Here is a 23,977-nt window from a genome sequence, read left to right as displayed (position 1 = left end):
CACAGAGACAAAATTTCTGACAGTGTATAAAGATTTTCATCAACGGAAAATGGAAAGTGGCCACAAAGTAGCTTCACAGAGATTTGGGTCCAAGCCTCTAATGAGCAAGCCAAGGTTGACAGAGGAAAGGAAAAATCCCCTAGCGCATGACGAAGAAACCTTGAGAGGAACCAAGACTCATAAGTGGCAGCCCATCCTCTTGTGATTAAACCAGAGAACAAAAGAAATAACAAAACAGCAGTAAAAATAAACTTTTATTGATTTATAGGTAATGTGAAGGTAAAATATGAGTTTTGAAGGTGCAGGAGGCTGCAGTTTGGGTTAGCACTTCAGCTCTTTGTCTTGCTGTGCACATGCTCCCTGCCAGAACTGCATTAACCTAGCCTTAAGGTAATACATGTATGCATTAGCTTCTCTGCATACTTTAAGGATATATTTAGGCAATATTACATAAGTGGATGAAGGCAGTTTTGACTTTAGTTTTGATCTGATTATCTAACAAGACCTCAGTATGATATCAATCAACACTGCAACTTCCAACTTCCAAAACAATAACTTAGAACTTTAGCGTGTATGCTACACTTACTAGGCGTTTCCTAAAGGATCTTAGCACAAAGAAGATTCTTAAATGGTCTACACAATTACACCAAACTATTTCTCTCCCTCTATCTCTTTTTCTCTCTCTACCAGTGAAGATCATATAAACACTAAGATGCTTTTGGTAAACCTGCACAGAGACTGGAGCTGGGTCAGAGACTTCAATCACAAGTTGCCTGAAAATGACCTCCACTTTGCAAATGGAAATCCAATATGAAAATCACATTACTACAAGGTCAAATTTGAATGATCACATCTGAGAAGTGGACACTATTTTCATAGTCGTTCATTGGAATTAATTTATAGTCCTTAATTTTATTGCTGCAAATTCAAACAGTGTAAACACTTTGAGGCAAATGTGCTACAGCTTCAGACCTCTGTCAGTGTCAGTTTTACACTTCACTCAGTGGATCTGTCAATTTGGCATTATATAATTTAACATAACAAATGTTTTTATGCCCTGTCCGCTCTGTGGTCCTGCCTTGTACCCAGTGATTCCAGGTAGCTCTGGACCCACAACGCTGAACTGGATAAATACATACAGACAATGAATGAATGAAAAAAAGCATATCTATGTTTCAAATGTACAAGTAATTTACTGATGTAGAACCTTTACTGTCTAAGGCCACATTCAGCTACAATTTGGAGAACAGTTCAATGACTGATTAGTAACTAGAATGTTGCAAGCTTCTCATAAAGATAATTCATCTGAAAGTGTCTAAAAGAGTAAATATAAATGCAGCTTTGTTGGACAGACTCTGAGGTGTTACTTATAAAAGCACCCTGAACCTTAAAGGAGATATTTTAATTAAAGGAAGATGTGTGGATCTGGAGCCTACCAACCCACACACTGTGAAACAAGAACACCCAGTCAGCAGCTCAGTGCATTATAGTCTAATACATACAATGTGAACTTGTATTAAGAATTTCCATTATTGCTTTGAGATGTTTGAAGACGTTTGTGGATCTGTAACGTTCCCATGTCTTATGTTATGTTAATTCAGAGTTATGGAAATATGTACGGAAGAAATGAGATGAGATTGCTTCAGGGTACTGTATTTAAAGCCTCTGTCTTTCAGTCAGGCATCACAGCTGTTTTTTCACAGCAGTAAGACATCTTAATTCTTATTTTTACCACAGAATGTCTTTGTTTTAGAAAACTGGTTCTTTGTTGTCTTTCCTTGTTTTAGAAATACTAAAAAAACATGACTGTTTCATTCTTCACTGTTGATTTAAAAATAAAATAGAAAGAAAACTAAACTGAAATATATCAGAAATAAAAAATGCATTGTTTCTTTAAGTTTGTCAATTATTTGCAAATTATTTGCAGTTAAATTCTGTTGTGTTAACATCAATTCAATTACCTCTATGTATGGAGTTTAAATCATGCCACCTTGAAAAATATATAAAATAAAATTCATATTTAATTTGATGATTTTTACAAACTGAATTACAGATGTTTAATTGAAAAAATTCACTTTCAGCTCAGAATTCCTCCCCAGTTTTGTCCCGATTACCATTTATTCCAGGAATACTTTGGAATGTTATTTTAAATTTATTTATTTTTTTGTTTTTTAGTTTTTCTCAATTGCCAAGACACATTTCCTGAGATGCACAATTCCAAGCATGATTAAAAAGTACTTGAGTTACTGTACTCAAATGGACTCTATTTACATTTTATGTATCTGTACTTTAGGTGAGTATTTATGTAACGTAAATCTTTGTACTTTCACTCACCAGATTCAGAAGACAACTTTTGACTCAGAAGTTACTTTAAATATGAATGTGTGTGCTGTGTATTTCTTCATGTCCTCTCAGGAAACCTAACCTAAATATTCCATACTCATTTACACAGCCAAAACCATATGTGAAAACCTAGAACAGTAAGACATTCTTACGTGCTGCACACACTTAATAACAATAAATTATGCATATATGGACAATAAAATAAACTTCAAATACTTTATTTATTTATTTATTTATTTATTTCTAACTTGTAGTCAGGCACCTCATCAAGAACCAAGCTGTTCCATAACAATATCTTACTAGATGTAAAACTAGAACAGGAAGCACACAATCTTTGAAAATGTGAATTTACACATTTCTTCTAGTCAACTGGCTTTAAGTAGGTATGCTTTTTTTTATTTAACAGCTGTTGTGTAAATGACTCTGTCCAGTGTGCGTCCCTGTCTTGAGCTCAATGATTGTGAGTAGGCCAGGGGCCCACACTGAACCTGATCATTATGAAACATTTACGAATACAATGAATACATTATGTGTTTTTTTTTTTTAAATCTGAGAAATCTGTTGCAACTACAAGTTTAAGCTCCTCTTTATTTTGAAGTACTGCTATGTTCAGGTAGAATGGAAAATTCCATGAAATCTAGAAAATGCCAAGCATTGCAGGGTTACTCCTAATAGGTTTAAGGCAAATTTGTACCCTAAATGCATCTTTTATTGTGCTAATATTGTTTTTTCACATTCTATAAACAAAAAAACTATAAGACACAAGTAAGTTCTCTGGTGGCATTCATGCTGAACAAATGGCTACCTATAATTCCTCTCAGAGATGATGTGTTGTAAACTTGTCTTCTGGTGGTTTCAAAGTGAAGAGAGGAGACCAGTCTGGATATAATGCTGTTTATTGAGCGCTCTGGTTGATCCTCAGACTGATCTCAGAATGATCTGGTCACAGGCTGAATCTCAGACTGATCTAATGGTTTGTGAGACTCACACATCTTTATACCCATTTTACAACTTCACACATGGATTGATCTTTACCTAAAACAGGATCTGTCACCAGGAACTGTCGTAACAGTCACTGTCATGAACAAGCCATAAACAACCTAGGCCATATACATCATCTGAGTTCCTGGTGCACTGTCGTAAAGTTAACAGCTGTTCTTATCAAAGGTGTTTAAAAGAGGGAATGTGTGATCTCTAAAACAGTCCAAAATGTTATAGGAGAAATGGTACAATTCAGATCCAAAGGAAAAAAACAATACAACAGATGCATTCCACTAAAATCAAATATTTCACATTAAATAGTATTTAGATGAGCACTTGATTTTTCAGGTAATTTTTAAACAATTGGAATTCCCACTGAATGTCTGGGAATTTCTGCAGTGACACAGGACACTCGATTAATTGTTTAATGTTTTTGTGTTGAATGTCTTTTGTCAATGACTTTACGTTTAGAAAATGACCTCCATTTCAGGAGCCCTGAAGAGTACTACAGTTAGCTTTCACTTTGAATGATCAGATACGAGGAGTATACACTTCAGTCTTAGTCCTTCTTAGGAATTCATTTACAGTCATCGTTATTTTATCAATGCAAATTGAAATGATTGTGGAATCTACACTTGTTGGATAACAGGACATTGTTGGATAACATTGTTAAATGCTGTAAATATGATTTTTTGTTGTTTCTTTTTACTCATACTTTTTTGTGGCTCATTTTTATTGGATCAGTTATTTTGCTTTGTCTGTAATTTTTTTTTCTGTTTTTGTTCCCTAGAAAATTTGTTATTTTATTGAATAAAATACAGACCCTGTCTCCACAAAAGTAGGACATTTTGTAAAATACAGCAAAAACAGAAATATGTGTAGTAGTAGTTCTCTCAAAGCTTAATGACAAAAGCATAAGAAAATATTTTCCAAATATTGTACATCCCCTCTCCCCACCCCAGTAAGGGGTAGATGTTGTTACTGTAGTCTCAGCCACAGAAACTCTGCCCACAAGTTGACAGAGAGTCTGATACTTTCAGTGCATTAAATTGACCTCACTGTCAGGATTCTGCCAGATGCATTCAGACTGGCGAGACTAATATTACTGGCTGCTTATCTCAACCTTTTTTTACTGGCTCACAACAGGCTTGTGTTCTGTCTCCTCTGTTGTACATCCTTTAGATATGCTTGCAGAAGTCAGTATCAGACAAATTTTGAAATGTGGAGATGACACAGTAATTGTTTGTCTGCTACAAGATGACGAGACTGAACATGGCCCAGTCTTTAATGAATTTGTGAGATGGTGTACAGATATGAAATTTAATTTTGAATTGAATTATAAAATAACACAATATATGAAAATTGAGTTTCCCAGAGTGCCATAGCCACCTTAGTTCCCTATTGATTAATAAATTCTCTGTAACTTATTCAGTCCACGGTTGCGGTGGGTCCAAAGTCTACAAGGAATCACTGGGCACAAGGCGAGAACAAACCCTGGAGGGTGCCAGTCCATCACAGGGCACCACACACTCACACTTATGAACACTTTAGAGTAGACTATCCATCCACATGTGTTTTTGGATCATGTGAGGAAACTGGAGCACCCGTAGGAAACCCACAAGAACACACCAAATTCCACACTATCACTTGGCACTCAAACCACAACCACAGGACCCTGTAGCTATGTGACAGCAACACTACCTTTCACCCCACTATCCTGCCCCTATATTGATTAATAATACTGAAAATTTTGCCAATTTTATATACCACTGGACAATAATTAAGCAAATATACACTGAAGTCTATGACTGCAATGCACCAGTGCCAGTATCTTATGTTATAGCATGGATCTTGAGTACATTATTGCAATTAAACCACAGTTTTGTTATCACAATTAATTATTAGTTTTTAGGTTTGTTTGCAAGGTTAAAATAGTTTCATTCTTTCACATATTTCTTAAATCCCTTTTCAGTGAACTCTGGATCTGGAACTGGTTCCTTTCAGCATTCTTGGACTTTGGTGCTTTCCAGCAAGCTGGTACACGTAAATTGTTCGTAAATCACTTTTTTGAATGCAGATGCATCAAAATGTTCATAGATACAAACAAAATTTACACCTGCTCCTGAAAACGCTTAGTGTACTTAATGTCCGAAATACACTGAATATATCATCTGACATGACTCAACTTTAAATAAAAGTTATTAAAAAGTATTAAAATGCATGAACTAAATAAATGAATAATACATTAATGAATAATCAAACTAAATTTCACAAATCAACTTCCAGTAGCTAAAAGCAATTGCTTGCTGAATTATTTTGTTACTTGTGTAGTCTGACAGTTACTTAATGTGGATCATTGCAATATTCAAGAGTTGTGGGTCTATAACCATATGTAAATAGCTGAGGTTGCGCTGCTGCTTGAATTAACAGACAGCTCAGCAAAGAGAACCTTAACATCTGTGGAGAGGGTACAGATTTACGGTTTATTAGCTGAGTGATGATCTAGTCAGCTGACTATCAAGATCCATTCTTTTGTACTTGGGCACTATTTAAGAACCCTGTTCCCGAACCTGTGCAGGAGCTTGGCTCCTTTGACACTGGAATGTATAAAACATGAATTTTTAAGCCATCAATCATCCAAGCATCATCTCATTAATTTTAAGCTATGTTGTACTTGACTGGTGTGAGGGTGTGCATGCCAAAATAATACATTTGCAGTTTCTGAGTCTTGTGCATTTGCTCTGTGCCCTGTGGCTGTGCACAATCGTGCACCTCTGAGGTCTTACAACTTGCTTCATACAAAACTAACACATTTAAAGTAACTCTTGCAAGTAATTTGAAGTATGATAACCTCAAATAAAACTGCACTTCCACAATGGGCAATGTTAAAGGTTAAACAAATACATTAACACAAGGAATATCACTACTTACTATAATAATGTTATTTGTATTTATTTTTATTTGAGCATGTAATCTTTACTGCTCAGATAATAGCTTCTTAAATCAAATTTTCTCAGGTGCTAAATACTTTTGCACATTACTGTGATTTTAGACGGTATAATCCATCGAATGCCTTGCATTAATTTACCATAAGTGAGCAAATAATATACATAGCACAAAACTATGTGTAGATTTGAATGCAATTTGATACAATTGATTTCTGCTCAGAACATTTGTTGTATTTTTCTTTTCTGTGGAGATATTTAAGGCTTCTTGCTGCAGCTCCTCAGTCCGAGAGCTTCCTTGGTTGTCATTTGAAATTCATGGGCTAGGATTATGTTAATTGTATGTTAATTGTAAAGAAACGTGCAGGCCCTCCCAATTTGAGAACATTCGGTATTCACTAACATACACATGTTCTACTAAACAAATCTAGCATTTACGGGAATGTGATTGTCTGAGAAACGTTCAAAGGGCCTCTTTCATGAAACATTTGTAAAAAACAGGAGCAACTGCACGTAATTTACTAGGAAATGGATATTCCCAAAACTTGTGAACATAAATTTTGTGCTATATCACAATTTACAATGTTTAAATATTTAATATCAACACAGAACTAGAGCAATTCTTGAACACACACACAACCCCTTATTTTAACATAAAATTTTAGCAATTAATATTTTCATCTAATAAGAGAAAATATAAATAACTCCACATCAATTCATTTGATTTTTCTCATTCAATACTGAGCTGCTGTGGGCTAGAGCATACAGATAAGTGAAATTCATAACAGGAGAGTTGGCGTGAGTGTGTCATGACAGAAGAATTACAGAAATGTACTTTCAAATAAGGCACACTCATTTTAATTATAATAAAAAAATAATCATTCTTGACATGAAGACAATTTATAGACTCAGGATATAATCAAGACATAGAGTTTACAAGTGGGTGTAATTTACATTTTAAACATATTTTTTTGCTGATATGAATGTAATCAAACAGTTGGGTGCACAAACATATTTTTATATATTTTCATCAAATATTCCATAGTATAGATGCATTCTGCATTATCTGTTTTGTTATAAATAACTAAACACAGAAATCATTGCCTACATAGGCAATACAAGTAATGCACAGGGAATACAACAGATAGCTCTCTTTTTAGCCTGAATCAGTTTGCAGATTTTAGAACAAATGAGACCAGGATTCAGGAAATTTAATCTGGTGACCCTTTTGTGGACGATTAAGTCACATTATTCTGAGTTTACCCTATCAACTGAACCAACTCAACTTTTTTCTCTGAAAAAGCTTTTGAATATTTTTGGCTGACCACACAAACACACCTACAAACACAGGAGGATTTAGGAGTTGGCCAATATCTATCTCATCATATCTTCTATCATTCTAAGACATTGAATACTTGATACATATACAGACAGTACTACTTTATGGCCTTGGTTTTATATCAACACATATAAAACGTGCTTCCAGTGGCACAACAACCAGTTTGTCTCACTCAGATACAAATGTGGAGAGCAAAATTGACAACCTGTGACATTAGTTTGCTAGATTAAAAAAATCAGATAACTAACTCCTACACAACAGGTACAACATAAAATATTATATGTGATTGCAACAAAAATGATGACTGCTGCTAACAGTTGTAATATGTTGGTGCTGAGTGATAAAATAAGCCACCACACCGTATTGAGCTCAGTGGGTCTTTTCTCAGTAGGTAATAGTCATTCATTCATTCATTATCTGTAACCGCTTATCCAATTCCTGTGGGTCCAGAGCCTACCTGGAATCATTGGGCTCAAGGCCTATTAATCAAGGCGCCAGTCCTTCAGGGCAACACACACACTTTTGAGTCGCCAATCCACCTGCAACGTGTGGTTTTGGACTGCACCCAGAGGAAACCCACGTGGGCAACACACCAACTCCTCACAGACAGTCACCCGGAACGGGAATCGAACCCACAACCTCCAGGTCCCTGGATGCTGTGTGACTGCGACACTCCCTGCTGCACCACCGTGCCGCCCTGTAGGTAATAGTGAGTTAATGATTAAGATAGTCCAGTATTAAGTAAACAATAACTGAGTCTATAACTCCTGGAGAACTACTTATTAATTATGTCTCAATCTGAGTTACTACTCGTTAATCACTGGGCACATCAATAGTTTACATGCTCATATAAAATCCGCACCACGAACACTGGGCCTCATTCATGAAACATTCGTAAAAAACATGAGCAAACCGCGTAATGCACGAAGAAATGGACATTCCCCAAAACTTTCCGCCAGAGTCATGAATGCTGCGTACACCAGAGCTGTGTCTGAAATCGCTCCCTATTCACTGGTGAACGATTTGATTCCCTATATAGTACACTAGATTATGACCCACAATGCACCGTAAATCCAGCGAACAATCCAGTGTACACTACTTATGGACTAATATCCCACAATACATAGCGGTTTAATAATATTAAGATTTCTACTTTGTCTGTCTTTTTTGTGGTACAGTGATATGAGTTTTGTTTCTAAAAGGTAGGTTAACAATGAGTGTACTCTTTAGTAATAGTAAATGAGATTACATGTGCTTGAGTATAAAACATTAGTTAATTATTGTTTACTGCAGAATAAGTCATAAATGCATTCAGGTTGTAAGGTTTTCTAAGAATTTAATCTAAAAGAGTATACACAATTTGATAAAAAAAAAACAGGCAGTGTATTTTAATTATTCGAATTTGGTAACTATAAACCTAATATTCAGCGTCGGGTGTTCTCAGGTAATGACAAGGCCTTTTGTGAGTTTCTCTGAATAAGAGCGTAGCCTTGTGGCCACAGCAGTAAGTTACAGCTTGAATTCGCTGACGAACACAGACCGTCTCAGATCCCAGCAAACAACGACGTCCTGTTTTGGTACATTTGCAACGTTCGCTGTAGGACGTTTCTAGGACTTTATGGACGTCCGCAACACGTCCTATTCTAGAACTAATCGCACGTTCCCAAACACCCATTCCTGGGACGTTACGGAACGTTCCCTCGAGTAACGTTATATTTGTTACATTTAGAGAACGTGCGCTTGTGGTCCCCTGACCGTCACTTATCACGGTGCATGACAACCTATAAACCCGAAACAAACTTGTGGTGTGTCCGGTAAATCACTGCATGTGGGTTTCACATTTGTGCGCGGCGGTCTTTCAGCTGGGAGGGGGCAATGGGACGGTGGGTTCATATTGCATCACATTCTGTGTGTGTATGAGAGAGAGATGTGTATGAGTGTTAACGTGTGAAAAAGGAGAGACGTTAAAAAAATAATAACAAATAACCAAACTATAAATGACTTTGGTAGAGGCTAAGTAAGTCTCAATTAATGAAGACACGGCGCCTGCGCATAAGCACTGTTGAACCCGTGCGCGAGCTGGCAGCTGGAGCTGTGGACCTTTCCAGTTTAATCCGGTTTTTAACGGTTTCTTCAGCTGCGCCAAGAATTCTCTGTAAGTACACGACAAAAACTTCTTTAAATATCATTTGATTTGAATACAACAACTTACATATGATTAATGAATTGGTATGTTAGCTAAATATGAGCTTTAATCAGAACTAAACCTGTGTCGGTTTGTCAGTTATCAGGTTAAGCGTCAGCCAGAATTATTAGCTAGCATCCAGTTACAATTTCTTGTATTCGTCCTTCAACAGTGACAGTTGTTTATTGGTGAAACAAGAACAATAAGTAACTGCTTCAGAAGGTTCCTGTACGTTGTTTATAGATATTAATTAAGATCCAGCTAGTCGTGCTATGACAGATTATATACACATACATACGTGTGTTTGTTTTGAAAATAACATTGCCTTAATGTGTTTCTATATATTGAAATCATGTTTGATTCAAATATGAAGGCTTTTAATTGAATAAATGGATTGTGATTGGAGTTGCCAGTATAACAATTAATTTATGATTCTTACTGTTTATTCAAGATTGTAATCATATTTTCCTGCGCTTTTTTTAACTTCTGGTTCTTTGGGACAGTAAATATTTTCATTGTTATCCTAGATTCACATGAGCACATACACAACTGAAAATTAAACTTCAGTCAGTATTTCTCTTATTTAAAATTGTACTAAAAATAGTTATATGTGTAGAATGAGAAAAGCATATCATGTTTATTATCTAAAAGCATTAGTCAGAACAAGCATTTTTATGCAGTAAATTCTATAGCATTAAACATATTTGTTCTACCATGAACATTCACTTATCACCAGTACTAAAAATATGAAACCAAACTGGGAATCTCACTTGGATATTATCTTTTTCTCCTGAAGTGCTTGTAAGACTGAGCAACTGGAGCCATGTACTCACATCAAAGAAATGTTAGCGCTGATATATATCTGTGAAAAACGTTGTATCACATAGGATATTTCACAAACATAGGTGGGATTGTCATTAAAGACAGATCAAGTTTGCATGGAAATGTAAATGATAATAAAATGCATTCTCGAAGTAATTATCACATCCTTGTTCTAAGCTAGCCCTTTCCAGGGTGTGTTCCTGCCTTGTGCCCTGTGATTCTGAGTAGGCTCTGGCCCCATCGTGACCCTCAATTGGATAAGTGGTTACAGACAATGAATGAATGAATGTCCTAAGCCAGTGGTTCTCAAAGCAGCAAGTGGTGATGCGTCATTTAGCTTCGTAAAATAATTAATACCTGAAAATCTGAAACTGAAAAATTACCATGTGTAAACTACATAATATTCCACGGTTTACAAATTTGTGTAAATGTAGTTTGTTTAGAAGAAAAAAAAAATCTAGAGGCATAAATAGATTTAGCATAGCTTAAGGAAAATGACATGGCTGATCTTCGCATCTTTAGAGTCCTAAAACATTGTTTAACAGCACCTACTGATAGCACCTGCTCCAAGCGCTATGCTGTTTTCACCTATAGTCTATAAAAGCACATATTAAATTGTTCTGTCTGAAGATAAAAATGTTCTTTGGACCGTTCTCAAAGTATTTAAAATTTACCAACTCATGAGAAAATAACAAAAAGGTCCAAAAATACACCCTCCCTCTTCGGGGGAGGCGTGTCCGTCACGAGAGAGTCGCAGACACCAGTCGAGCGAAGTTCAAAGCAAATCAAAGTATTTATTTAACAATACTGGATCTAGGAGAACTAACACATTGAGAACAGTGTGATACCCCTCCCAAGTGAAGCTCTGACCTCACATGATCTGACTCCAACAGTTATACCCCAGATGACGTATATCCTGGTGGTGAGGCGTTTTCTGGCTGATTAGCGTATATTAATATGCATAATTTCACGTGTTAGTACTCAGCTCTTCACGTGCAATATTCAGGTGCCTGTTGTGACCCTGAAGACATTCTTTATCTGGCCAGGCTGACAATGGGCCTCTCTTCCCAGCACTCTTTTCCCAAGAAACTAAAATGTAGGGAGTCAGAAATGCACTTCAAGGCCACAAACAGAAGCTACAGATCAGCGCCTCCGTGACCAACACTATGATGTCAGTGTGTTACAATCCTGGAGTGCACATCTGTTAGACGTTAAGATTGAAAAATGTGTAAATATCAAGTTATCATGCCATATAGTGAAGTTAGCTTATAATATGTCTTTAGGAGTAATTATCATATGAGTTAGTAGTGCAGAATCAAGCAAAAATGTTTAACTACATGTGTAAGTAATACATAATGTAAATGCTGGTTAGTCATTCATATAAATGCATATAGGGTACAGGATTTCACACAATGAGTATGCTAATTTAACTAATCATCATTTAAGGATATTTGTCAACATACACAAAGTAATAAAATTTTTTCCCACGACATGTCTCATTTTATTATTTCTTTCAAAATGCTTATTTCCCCAAAATTCTATATGCTCTCATATATGTATAATGGTGTTTAAAACATTCAGTTTAAGCCTAATTATTTATATTAGCTCTATAATTTTTAGAAATTATTTTAGAACAACTGTATAGCATGCAAATTACAAATATTCATTCAGTAGTGTCGCAGACACACAGCTCCAGGGACCTGGAGGTTGTGGGTTCGATTCCCACTCCGGGTGTCTGTGAAGAGTGAAGAGTTGGTGTGTTCTCCCCGTGTCTGCGTGGGTTTCCTCCCTCCAGTTTCCTCCCACAGTCCAAAAACACGTTGGTAGGTTGATTGGCGACTCAAATGTGACCGTAGGTGTGAGTGTGTGTTGCCCTGTTGCCAGGGTGTATTCCTGCCTTGCGCCCAATGATTCCAGGTAGGCTCTGGACCCACCGTGACCCTGAATTGGATTCAGTAACCTGTGACTTGCAGACTCTCACTGATCCTGTTCTAAACCCAAAAATAAGCACACAAGCACAAATTTTCCTGGCTCAAAGGGCTGACATAAATGTGTCAATGAATGAACTGGTAATTATTTTGGCATCTATGGCATTTCACACAGTTTTGAGAATTGATCATTAGTTGGGATACAAAATGGTTCAAAAAGCACCACTTCAAACAACAAACAGTAAAATCATTTTTTACATTAACAGAATTATAATAATGTAACATTTTCTGGAAACAGTCTAAGAAAAAAAAGCATTCTGTTTAGTCCTTTATTGTAATCTGAGAAGTCACTCAAAATGAACTTTCTGCAAAATATGTTATATGTGAAATACTCATAAAGACAGTTATGTTAATTCACAAGACAGGGATTGCTTTATGTTTTATCCCTCATACATTGATCCTGGTTTCCTCTGATATATATATTTTTTTCACAAGATGCAGCATAATGGTGGTTGAGGCAAAAATTAAACTGTGGTATGTTTTCTATTTTCACACTGAAAAATTCCACTTGCATTGACCTGCTCATTATTTGACATGGTAATTAAGCATTTGCTAACAGTTTTACAGAAAAGAATCATGTATATTGATAGCATACCAACATTCATTCATTCATTATCTGTAACCGCTGATTCAGTTCAGGGTCACTGTGAGTCCAGAGACTACCTGGAATCATTGGGCGCAAGTCAGGAATACACCCTTGAGGGGGCATCAGTCCTTCACAGGGCAACACAGACACACACACATTCACTCACACCGATAGACACTTGACACGTGTGTTTTTGGACCTTGGGAGGAAACTAGAGCACCCGTAGGAACCCATGCGGACACAAGGAGAACGCACCAAACTCCTCACAGTCAGTCACCCGGAGCAGGAATCGAACCCACAACCTCCAGGTCCCTGCCACCATGCTGCCAGCATACCAACACACAAATCAAATTATACAGTTCAAAGACCAGAGACCTTGGAGACATGAGAACATCCCTGGTCTACTGTAAATGGAGTTTTAAAGTTATATTAAGTGCAAAAATACAGAATGCAATATCCTTCCACCTTGCAAACAACAGACATTGGAGGGCTACAGCTGTAAGGGGACTGCCACTGAATGTAATGGAGCTTGAACCTCTCAAAGATCTGCCTGGTGAGTTGCAATATCATTTGATAGCTCCAGTTAAGAGAGTAAAACCCCACAGGTGTGAATGTTCGATCATGAAAAGTAATTAGATCCATTGTATTAATAATCTGTAAAATAGTGTGCAAAATCAGAGAACACCATTTAATTTACTTTTATGTTTTTGGATCATAATGACCATTAAGTTATACATTTTTAGCATTTAAGCCTTTTAGCTTACACAAATGTATCAACTAAATATAGGATCAAATATATCAGTGTTTAGTGTGTAGCATGTTATTGTCAGGACCGGGTTGACTGATGGAAGCGGACTCAAATGCAATGACACAAACTTTATTTAAATAACTGTATTTAATTTCAGTATTGTGAAGAAGACGCTGAAAAAGACCTCTACGCTGACGCCATTCTTTTATTGCAAAATAATTAGGTTTATTACAATGAAAAGAACAGCATCTTAACAAGCCCCAATGGACAGCTTGCTGAGAAGTTAGCCAATATCTTCTCACATGTTAACTGCAGGTATAGCTTATATAGGTTGGTATGTGTCAACATATGATGAACACTATAGTTTTTGTTTACTTCATTTCCTGTCCTGGTAAACAGAGATAACTGGTAAGGACATCTTGTCTTGCTAACTCCAGGTAAGCTTACCCAACATCCCATTCACACAGAGACAAAACCCTGTATAGGCAAAAATTTAAGAACAATGGGTCATCCTATGTACTGCACCCACTTAATAACATATGCCCATGTAGACATTAAATTCTACTTCATTTTCATATACTTCACAACAAAGACCTAGACAGAATGACCTGGACAGAGAGACTTAAACAGAGACCTAGACTAAACAGACAGATACAGACTAAACCTAAACAGAGGGAACTAGACAGACAGATAGCTAAGAGACAAACCTTGACAAAGAGCTTATACAGAAACCTGAACAGGGAGAACTAATAGACTACAGACAGAAACCACACAAGTACACAAAACACAGGCAAGGAAACACTAACAGACCAGAGAAACAAACTACAGAGACGCAAACTGACTTGATAGGGACAAGGATGAGGAACAGATGAGACAAACAGACCAGAGACAGACAAACGAATGTGGAATGTTCAACAAAGTAGGAGTCACACAAAGGAACTTGAATGTACAACACAAACAAGGGACACCTGGAACAGATAACGAAGGGGCAGGACTACAAAGGAGGCACAATGAGGAGGTGGAGCTAAGGTGGGACTAGAGCGGAGACAGGAACCAAAATAAACAGAACCATGTGCAAAAGCACATGTCTGGGAAAACAGACATGACAGGACCAGGGCGTGACAGTTATTTAGTGTAACATGTTATTTATTTCCAATCATGGTGCTTGTCTCACGTTAGTGTCATAAATACTTCTTGATAACACAAGAAATTTTGTAACACTTCTTCTAGACAGTATAATAACTACATTAAGCATGACCATAAATATTCAGCACACTTCACTAACATGAAGTTTTTAAAATTCTAGTCAGTTGGAGCGAGACACGTAGGGAAGAAATATAATCATCTACAGACTAAAAATCAACTGTAATGTTTGTATTAGCTGTTTAATGCTAAAATTCAATTTACCTGTATTGGAAGATAGCTTGTTGATTGTAGGGGTGGGCGTGACAAGGTCAACATTTCAGAGCACCCATCAAGAAATATGAGCATCTGCAATATCTACAGATCTTTCAGCTATTAATTATAATGTTTATATGGAATTATTAATGCTGAAATTAAATGTACTTGCTGCTGTTTATGGCCAGGTCCCAGAGGAGGTTTCAGAGCACCTCCTCAGTGAACAATATAGATATAAAGGTGAACCCACCCTTGAAACCTGTGTCAGAATGCAGAAGCAAATGAGAGATTCCAGAAGTAAAAGTCCTTATCAACAAAATCCACAAAAACAAAATGAAAGCAAAGGCTGGCATAATGCAAATGAAAATAAGTATAACGTAACTGAAAAAAGTATGTTTTTACTTCCCAACACATTCTTTCTCCTCTTGATTTTAAGAATTTTTTGCAGATATTATTTTGTGTAGATCTTTTCAAACAGATGGTATTTCAAGGTAAAGTTTTACAATGTTCCAAAGTGTAGAACCATCACAATAAGGAACATATTCTTTTTTCCAGAGATAAATTCATTCATTGTCGGCAATCAAGGGTTGCAGCGTGTCTGTAGCCTACAGGGAATCAGTGGGTGCAAGGTGGGAAACACACCTCGGAGTTGCGCCAGTACCTTGCAGGGCGACACACACTCACTTACACTGGACACTTTGAAGTCGCCAGTCCACATACCAGCATGCGTTTTTGAGAAAGTAAGTGGAGTACCCTGAGGAAACCCACACAGACACAGGGAGAACACACCAAACTCCTCACAGTCACCCACCCAGAGCGGCGCTCGAACCTTCAACCCCAGGACCTTGGAGCTGTGTGAATGCGACACTACCTGCTGCGTAACCGTACTACTGCAGAGATTTCAGTGCAATTTATGGTAAGTCCTGCAAATACTAAACACACACACTTTTATTTCACAAATGTGCTTTTTTGTTTTATTTTTTATTTTTTTATACTAAACCAGCACCCTTCATTTGCCTGAAAAATTAACCCCTGCATAGAGATAATAATAATAACTAATCACAATAAAAATAATAATAATAAATATAATAATAACAACAATAATAATGATAATGAATATAGTAATAATAACAATAGTAATAATAAACATTTTTTTTCGCTGTTTCATAGTAATCATAGTGTTTGTTTTCAGGCTCACAAGTATTTTGATAAAATATTTGATAGGTTGCCAAGTGCAGTTAATCCCAACTCAGTGGTTATATCAAGTTGCACCGACAGAAGACGAAAACTGGAAATCCGCCAATCTGCAACTCAGTTTGAAAAGTACATCCACTAACGAGCGAAGGTTAGGTTGAGTGGATTTTCAGTTGGATTTGGTTGAATATTACTTTCAAATGTACACATCCTCTGTCATAGTGTGTTAATATATTGAGTTTGTGAAAACGGTCCTTCCAGGCTTTAGAGCTGTATGGTGTGGTTTTATGTGCTTAGAGGAAAAAATTTCAAACTTGTTTAAATTTCCTTGGCGCAAGGAAGTACAGTCATACTTGGGCTAATGAAATTAAAAAGTAAATTGAAAGCTCTTCTTGGAAAAATTATTTTCAGAGTATGTTTACAGGTGTTCTCAGTATAAAGAAAAAAAATAAATCCACTATCAGAATTTATAAGCTGTGCACCAGTTCTTACCTAACCTAATTAAGGAATAAAGTGCATTGAAAATATTGAGCTTCTGTCACGCCTTCGTCCTGTCAGTTTGTTGTCCCCGCCATGTGCTTTATTTGCACATGGCTCTGTTTTGTTTATGTTCGAGTCTCCGCCTTTGTTCCGCCTCCTCGTCCGTGTCATGTGTTACCCGTCCTCGTTATCTGTCCAGGTGTGTCTCGTTTGTGTTGGTATTTAAGCTCTCTTGTCTCGTGTCCTGTTTGTCGTTCATTTCACATTCTCATTTATCCTTTCTCATGTCAGTCATGTTATCTGTCTGTCTCCGTAGTTTCTCTCGTCGTCGTTTCGCTCCCCAGTCTAGTCTGTCTAAGTGTTAGTTTAGTTTCATTTCGTGTTGTGTTGTAACTACTGTTTCCTGTCATTGTTTTGTTATTTCTTTCATTATAATTAAAATACCGTGTTTTAGCAAATGCGTCCGCCTCCCTCAATCCGCCCCTCGTTCCTGACAGAATGAACGACCACAAGGACGCAGCTAGCGCGGATTACTACCTCAAGGGGTGTGCCGTTCGCCGGACTCCATTCCGCACAGGCCCCAAAGATCCTGTGGGGGAGGCTTTGAAAGCGGCCTCGGAATGGAGTCGCCGGCTCCAGCTCCTGCCTGGCGCTGTTCCGGATCCTATAGCGGTGGAGTCGACTCGGGAATCGAGTCGTTGCGCCAGCGGGAGTCGAAAGAGTCGGCGGAAGAACCGTGCTGGAGTTCCCCCCTCGACGGAGGATTACCCCCTCAGGTCCGGGGAAATTTTTGGGGGGGCGTTAAGGGTAGGGGCTGTTAGCCTCACCTCCGTACCTCTGAGGCCTGAGGCTAACAGGGGCGCACCTCGAGGTGATCTAATGGGTGCGCCTGTGAAACCCCCTAAACCCTTTACAGCTCCAGCGCGAGCCCGGCGAGCAGCACAAACCCCTGTCCTCGAGAGCGCGGCACGCGCCTCTCCTGTCCTCGAGAGCGCGGCGCGCGGCTCTCCTGTCTTCGTGAGCGCGACGCGGGCCTCTCCTGCCTCCTTGGACGTCGTCGCAGGTCCCCCTGCCTCCTTGGACGTCGTCGCAGGTCCCCCTGCCTCCTTGGACGTCGTCGCAGGTCCCCCTGCCTCCTTGGACGTCGTCGCAGGTCCCCCTGCCTCCTTGGACGTCGTCGCAGGTCCCCCTGCCTCCTTGGACGTCGTCGCAGGTCCCCCTGCCTCCTTGGACGTCGTCGCAGGTCCCCCTGCCTCCTTGGACGTCGTCGCAGGTCCCCCTGCCTCCTTGGACGTCGTCGCAGGTCCCCCTGCCTCCTTGGACGTCGTCGCAGGTTCCCCTGCCTCCGTGGACGACGTCGCAGGTTCCCCTGCCTCCGTGGACGACGTCGCAGGTTCCCCTGCCTCCGTGGACGACGTCGCAGGTTCCCCTGCCTCCGTGGACGACGTCGCAGGTTCCCCTGCCTCCGTGGACGACGTCGCAGGTTCCCCTGCCTCCGTGGACGACGTCGCAGGGCTTCCTGTCCCCGTGATGGCGGCACCCGCCGCTCCAGTCCCCGTGATGGCGGCACCCGCCGCTCCAGTCCCCGTGATGGCGGCACCCGCCGCTCCAGTCCCCGTGATGGCGGCACCCGCCGCTCCAGTGTCTGTGATGGCGGTACCCGCCGCTCCTGTCCCCGTGACTATGGCGGCTCCCGCCGCTCCTGTCCCCGTGACTATGGCGGCTCCCGCCGCTCCTGTCCCCGTGACTATGGCGGCTCCCGCCGCTCCTGTCCCCGTGACTATGGCGGCTCCCGCCGCTCCTGTCCCCGTGACTATGGCGGCTCCCGCCGCTCCTGTCCCCGTGACTGTGGCTACGGCCTCTCCTGTCCCCGTGACTGTGGCTACGGCCTCTCCTGTCCCCGTGACTGTGGCTACGGCCTCTCCTGTCCCCGTGACTGTGGCTACGGCCTCTCCTGTACCCGTGACTGTGGCTACGGCCTCTCCTGTACCCGTGACTGTGGCTACGGCCTCTCCTGTACCCGTGACTGTGGCTACGGCCTCTCCTGTACCCGTGACTGTGGCTACGGCCGCTCCTGTCCCCGTGACTGTGGCTACGGCCTCCCCTGTCCATGTCCGTAGGTCGGCCCGAAGGACTTCAGGGCCGATCCCCAGAACTGTGCCCAGGCTGGTTCCTCAGACTGCCACACAGACATTAGCCAGTCCTGGGCACCCCCCTGTTACTTTGGTTCCATTGCCTGTCCCTGTCCTGGTTCCCGTCTCTGTCCTTGTCCCTGTACCCGTTTCTGCCTTTGTGTCTGTCCCGGTCCCTGTCACTGTGTTTGTGTCTGTCCCCCTGAATGTCTTGGTCCCTGTTCCCCTACCTAGTCCAGTCCAGTTTCCTGTGAGTCCTGTCCAGTTCCCTGTCAGCCCTGTCCAGTCTATGTTTCAACCCCCTGTCCAGTCTCAAGTCTCGTCTCCTCTCCAGTCCCCGTTTCAACCCTCGGTCCTGTCTCCATTCCAGTCCCCTGTCCTGTCTCCTGCCCATGTCCAGTCTTTGGTCCCCAAACATGTCCAGTCCCCTGTTAGTCCTGTCCAGGCCCCATTTCAACCCTATGTCCCGTCTCCTGTCCAGTCCTTGTTTCAACCCTCTGTCTCGTCTCCTGTCCAGTCCACTGTCCCCAAACATGTCAAGTCACGGTATCCATCCCGCGTTCAGTCACCTGTCCCGTCTCCTGTCCAGTCTCATGTCCAGTCCCCTGTTAGTCCTGTCCAGTCTCTGTTTCAGACCCCTGTCCAGTCTCATGTCCAGTCCCCTATTAGTCCTGTCCAGTCCCCGTTTCAACCCTCTGTCCTGTCTCATGTCCAGTCTCCGTATCCGTCTAGTGTCATGTCACCTGTCCTGTCTTCTGTCCAGTCACATACCCCTGTCCAGTCTAATGTTCCTATCCTGTCCAGTGTCTTGTCACCAGTCTCTGCTCCCGTCCAGTCCCAGCACCCGGTCCTGTCATCAGTCCCGTCTCCATTCCAGTCCCCTGTTCATGTCCAGTCTTCTGTCCCCAAATGTGTCCAGTCTCCGTATCCGTCCCACGTTCAGTCCCCTGTCTTGTCTCCAGTCCAGTCTCCCGTCAATTCCCATGTGTCCACTCCTGTCCTGTCCAGTCCGTTCTCGTCTCTTGTGGCCCCCCTTTGTCAGTCTCCTGTCATGTCCCATGTCCCGTCTAGTATATTCGGTCCTGTCGTGTCCCCAGCTCCTGTGTCTGTTCCCGTCCTGTCCTGAGTCCTGTCACCCGTTGGTTTGTTGTCCTGTCTTGTTTTCCGTGCCCTCTCCTGTGCCAGCTCCTGGGGGGTTTAGGAGTACGCGCCCAGGAGTTGCGCGTTCTTGGGGGGGGCATCTGTCACGCCTTCGTCCTGTCAGTTTGTTGTCCCCGCCATGTGCTTTATTTGCACATGGCTCTGTTTTGTTTATGTTCGAGTCTCCGCCTTTGTTCCGCCTCCTCGTCCGTGTCATGTGTTACCCGTCCTCGTTATCTGTCCAGGTGTGTCTCGTTTGTGTTGGTATTTAAGCTCTCTTGTCTCGTGTCCTGTTTGTCGTTCATTTCACATTCTCATTTATCCTTTCTCATGTCAGTCATGTTATCTGTCTGTCTCCGTAGTTTCTCTCGTCGTCGTTTCGCTCCCCAGTCTAGTCTGTCTAAGTGTTAGTTTAGTTTCATTTCGTGTTGTGTTGTAACTACTGTTTCCTGTCATTGTTTTGTTATTTCTTTCATTATAATTAAAATACCGTGTTTTAGCAAATGCGTCCGCCTCCCTCAATCCGCCCCTCGTTCCTGACAGCTTGTAATAAGACTTGTTTATACTAACACTAATTAAGACCCTAAAGTGGAGTAAATATCTTAAAATATTAAAATAGTTTTAAGTTAAAAATAGTTATACTTAATTATAAAAATGCGACTCTTTTTTGAGATTTCTGATTTATGGAAACTACTGTTATTTAGATACACAATTTACTAGAGCTAGTTCTCTGACTTTTCCACTATTTGATCACATGCAGTCATTGAACTTAACTGAGCCTGAGTTTGAGTAGTAAAATTAAACTTCATGTCTATTTTTATTTATAATATGAGATGTGGAAACCATGTGGATTTTGTTCTATAAGCTCTGCCAGTATATTTAGTGAAGCACCAGGCCTAAACATTGGGCAAAATTGAGGAATATATCTGTAAATAGAGTACCCAGCTGTGGTTCAATGCAGTCTGATCAGTAAGTCTCTTTTCTGCTAAGACTTTTAGACTGGTTGTGATTGATACATAGTTTCTATCTTTAAAAAATGCCCTGTATTAAGTAGCAAAAAATATATAAAAATGGAGAATAGGTATGGGATAATTATTAAAACATTTTTCTTCATGATGTATAGGCATTGACTTCAAGGATAAACTTGATTTGTTTGACTTATAACTCTGATCCCCTCATTACGCATGAGAAAGTAAATTGTTGCCACACCAACTGAAATAGTCACAGTCAACAGAAAGTCAGTATTATGTCTTAGTGTGTCATGCCATGTCAATTTCGGTTTCTCTGTAGGGTGAACCTAAAACATTATATATTATAATTCAGCTGAAAGATCAGGACTGGGAAACTGGTGTGTCCAGAGGAAGCCAGAGTGTGAAAGCTGAGTTGAGGTTTGCTGTATATATATATAGTGCAGTAGATGAGGCCTTCTTCACAACCTCCGGTATGTATCACACCTTCAAATTTGAATACCCTGCACACCTGAAAACACCATGACATTTCTCCAGAGATGCATTTTAAACATGGAGTTGCAGAGTGTGACTCAAGTCACCATTCATGCCTCCACTGAACCAATGCACACAATTCCTGCATAGAAAGTTTACCTTTGCCAAACTCATACAACACAGTTGGCCTGTGCGTGGACATGTACAGTATAACCTGTGGTATATGTACACTTTTTTCAAGTTTCATTCTTACAGAAGATGTGTACTGAAAACACAAGCAATTATTTGCCTTCCACTGACATATTTTTATTAATTAAATGTATTGGTTGAAACCAGAGGCGATTGCTCTAAGACTGCAAGGGAAGCTCCGCTTCCCCTAAAATGTCAAAAAATAAGTGATCAAATATATACTGTTGTGTGTACATGTCATTGAATAAATATGCACTACAACGCGCTCAACTTTTGTTCAGAATCAGCTTCTTATCACTGGTAAATACGCAACTTTCCTCTCAATCATTCCCTTCACAGTGCTTTAAACAGTGAGGACGCTGAGCGTCTACAGAGTTCAATAGCAAAGCAGCGACGTGCAGCGAAACGATACGAGTCATTGGATAAATGCTGGGCTTTGTCCCGCCCATCGGACGCTCAGCGTCTCTGGGGGTCTATGGGGCAGTGGGCTGGACTCGGCTGGCCCGGACGCTCAGCTTCTGCCTGATGATTGGATGATCTGTCTGAGGCTAAATCCCTTTTTGATTGACAGCGAAATGAGCGAATCAGCGACCATTTGGTGGAGATCCATGGGAGCATTACATTTTCATTCTGTTCTGAGTTGAACCGGAGACGTTCTTAATCCTTTTAGCGGCATTTTCTTTGTTAAAACGACTAGCGACAAATCGAGCTTCTGTTTCTGATGGGTTTTTTTGTAGCTGCTTGTGTTTGGAGACTGACTTCTATCACTCTTTCTGACTTCTATCGCAGTTTCTGTCCAGCGGGTGCTGCGGAGCCCCTCCACCGTCACAAAGCACTCACAGGCGGACACACTTCACATGGGCCAAGGCCGTTTAAGCAGCCTAGCTCTGCTGGCCATTGAGAGGACACTAGTCAAGTCCCTGGAAAAGACGCCTTGTTGGTACGACAGGGTCATAGATCATTTTCTTGAAAAGGAACGGAAGGTAGAATTTACGTATAAATAAACAAACACATTTTATGACCAGCATCCGCCACTGGTTTAAACAGATGAAAAAAAAGAAATCTGTCAAATGTCTGTGTATATTTGTAAAGTCAAATCTGATGTATATTTTAAAATGTCAGTTTTGCATATTTCCTCTTTGGGTGGATTTTTATTAATTTAAAAATTGCTATATTTTTGTTTTTGCCTTTTTACTTAAGTAATTGTTTTAAACACTGTTGATTATGGAACCTTATCAGTATTAAAATGAAAATGTAATATGCAAAATGGCAATGAAATTCTAAGTTTGAATTTAAATTTCCCTTTTGTACATGCAAGTTTGAGCTCAAAATTCCAATTCAATAATTCCATTTACATTTGCAATTTCATAGACTTCTATTGATATTTAATTTTTTTAACTGATGCAATATTGTGCATGTTTACAACTAAATAAACAGCATAGAAAGTCATTATGAATATTTGTGTGGATAATTCTGGTACATTTTAGTCACCACATGGTCCAAAATTCTTTGTCATTGTCATGGTACATATAAAGCTAATGTTAATGATACATTTTAGCCGCTTATGGTTCCTAGTATATTAACTAGTACAAAAACATGGCTACATAAAAGAACACTGAAAGGTACTGTATTGTACCTAAAAGGGGTACAGCCCCAGTGACAAGCTTTTGTATTCTCTGTACTCTGTAATTTTCTTAGTATGTAAATTTTTGTTTCATTTCATTGATTGAACGACATTTAGGTACGTGATTTCAACATTGAAATAATGGCTTTAAAAGGACGTCTTTAATGTGACTTTGTTAGTTGTCTTTTCAATGTCTTTGTTTGGACGTCTTTTCAACAATCATTTTCAACCTTAAGAAAACGTTGATTAGAAGGCAGTCACGAACGTTATTTCAACGTTGAATCAACAGCTAAATGTTTACTGGGTAAATACTTATTTCTAGGCACCATGATTTTCTCCATCATTTTACTCATTCTTCCTACCTTGGTGGCAGCATCGACAACTTCATCACGTCCTCCGAACAGCTTAAGTTCAGATGACTATGATAGCGATTATGACAAC

The 23,977-nt window shown here is 40.0% G+C and overlaps 1 long non-coding RNA gene across 1 annotated transcript; it reads left to right on the top strand.

The window, feature by feature from the left end:
- Positions 1-9,734: 9,734 nt before the first annotated feature.
- LOC136686610 (uncharacterized) lies at positions 9,735-14,543 on the top strand. Its single transcript, XR_010800337.1, has 3 exons — positions 9,735-9,763; positions 13,669-13,742; positions 14,095-14,543. It is a non-coding gene; the product is annotated as an uncharacterized lncRNA (long non-coding RNA).
- Positions 14,544-23,977: the final 9,434 nt, after the last annotated feature.

Source organism: Hoplias malabaricus, chromosome 2 (genome assembly GCF_029633855.1).
Source record: "Hoplias malabaricus isolate fHopMal1 chromosome 2, fHopMal1.hap1, whole genome shotgun sequence".
Lineage (NCBI taxonomy): Eukaryota > Metazoa > Chordata > Actinopteri > Characiformes > Erythrinidae > Hoplias > Hoplias malabaricus.
Note: the sequence above shows the minus strand (reverse complement) of the source record. Positions and strands in the feature narration are given on the sequence as shown.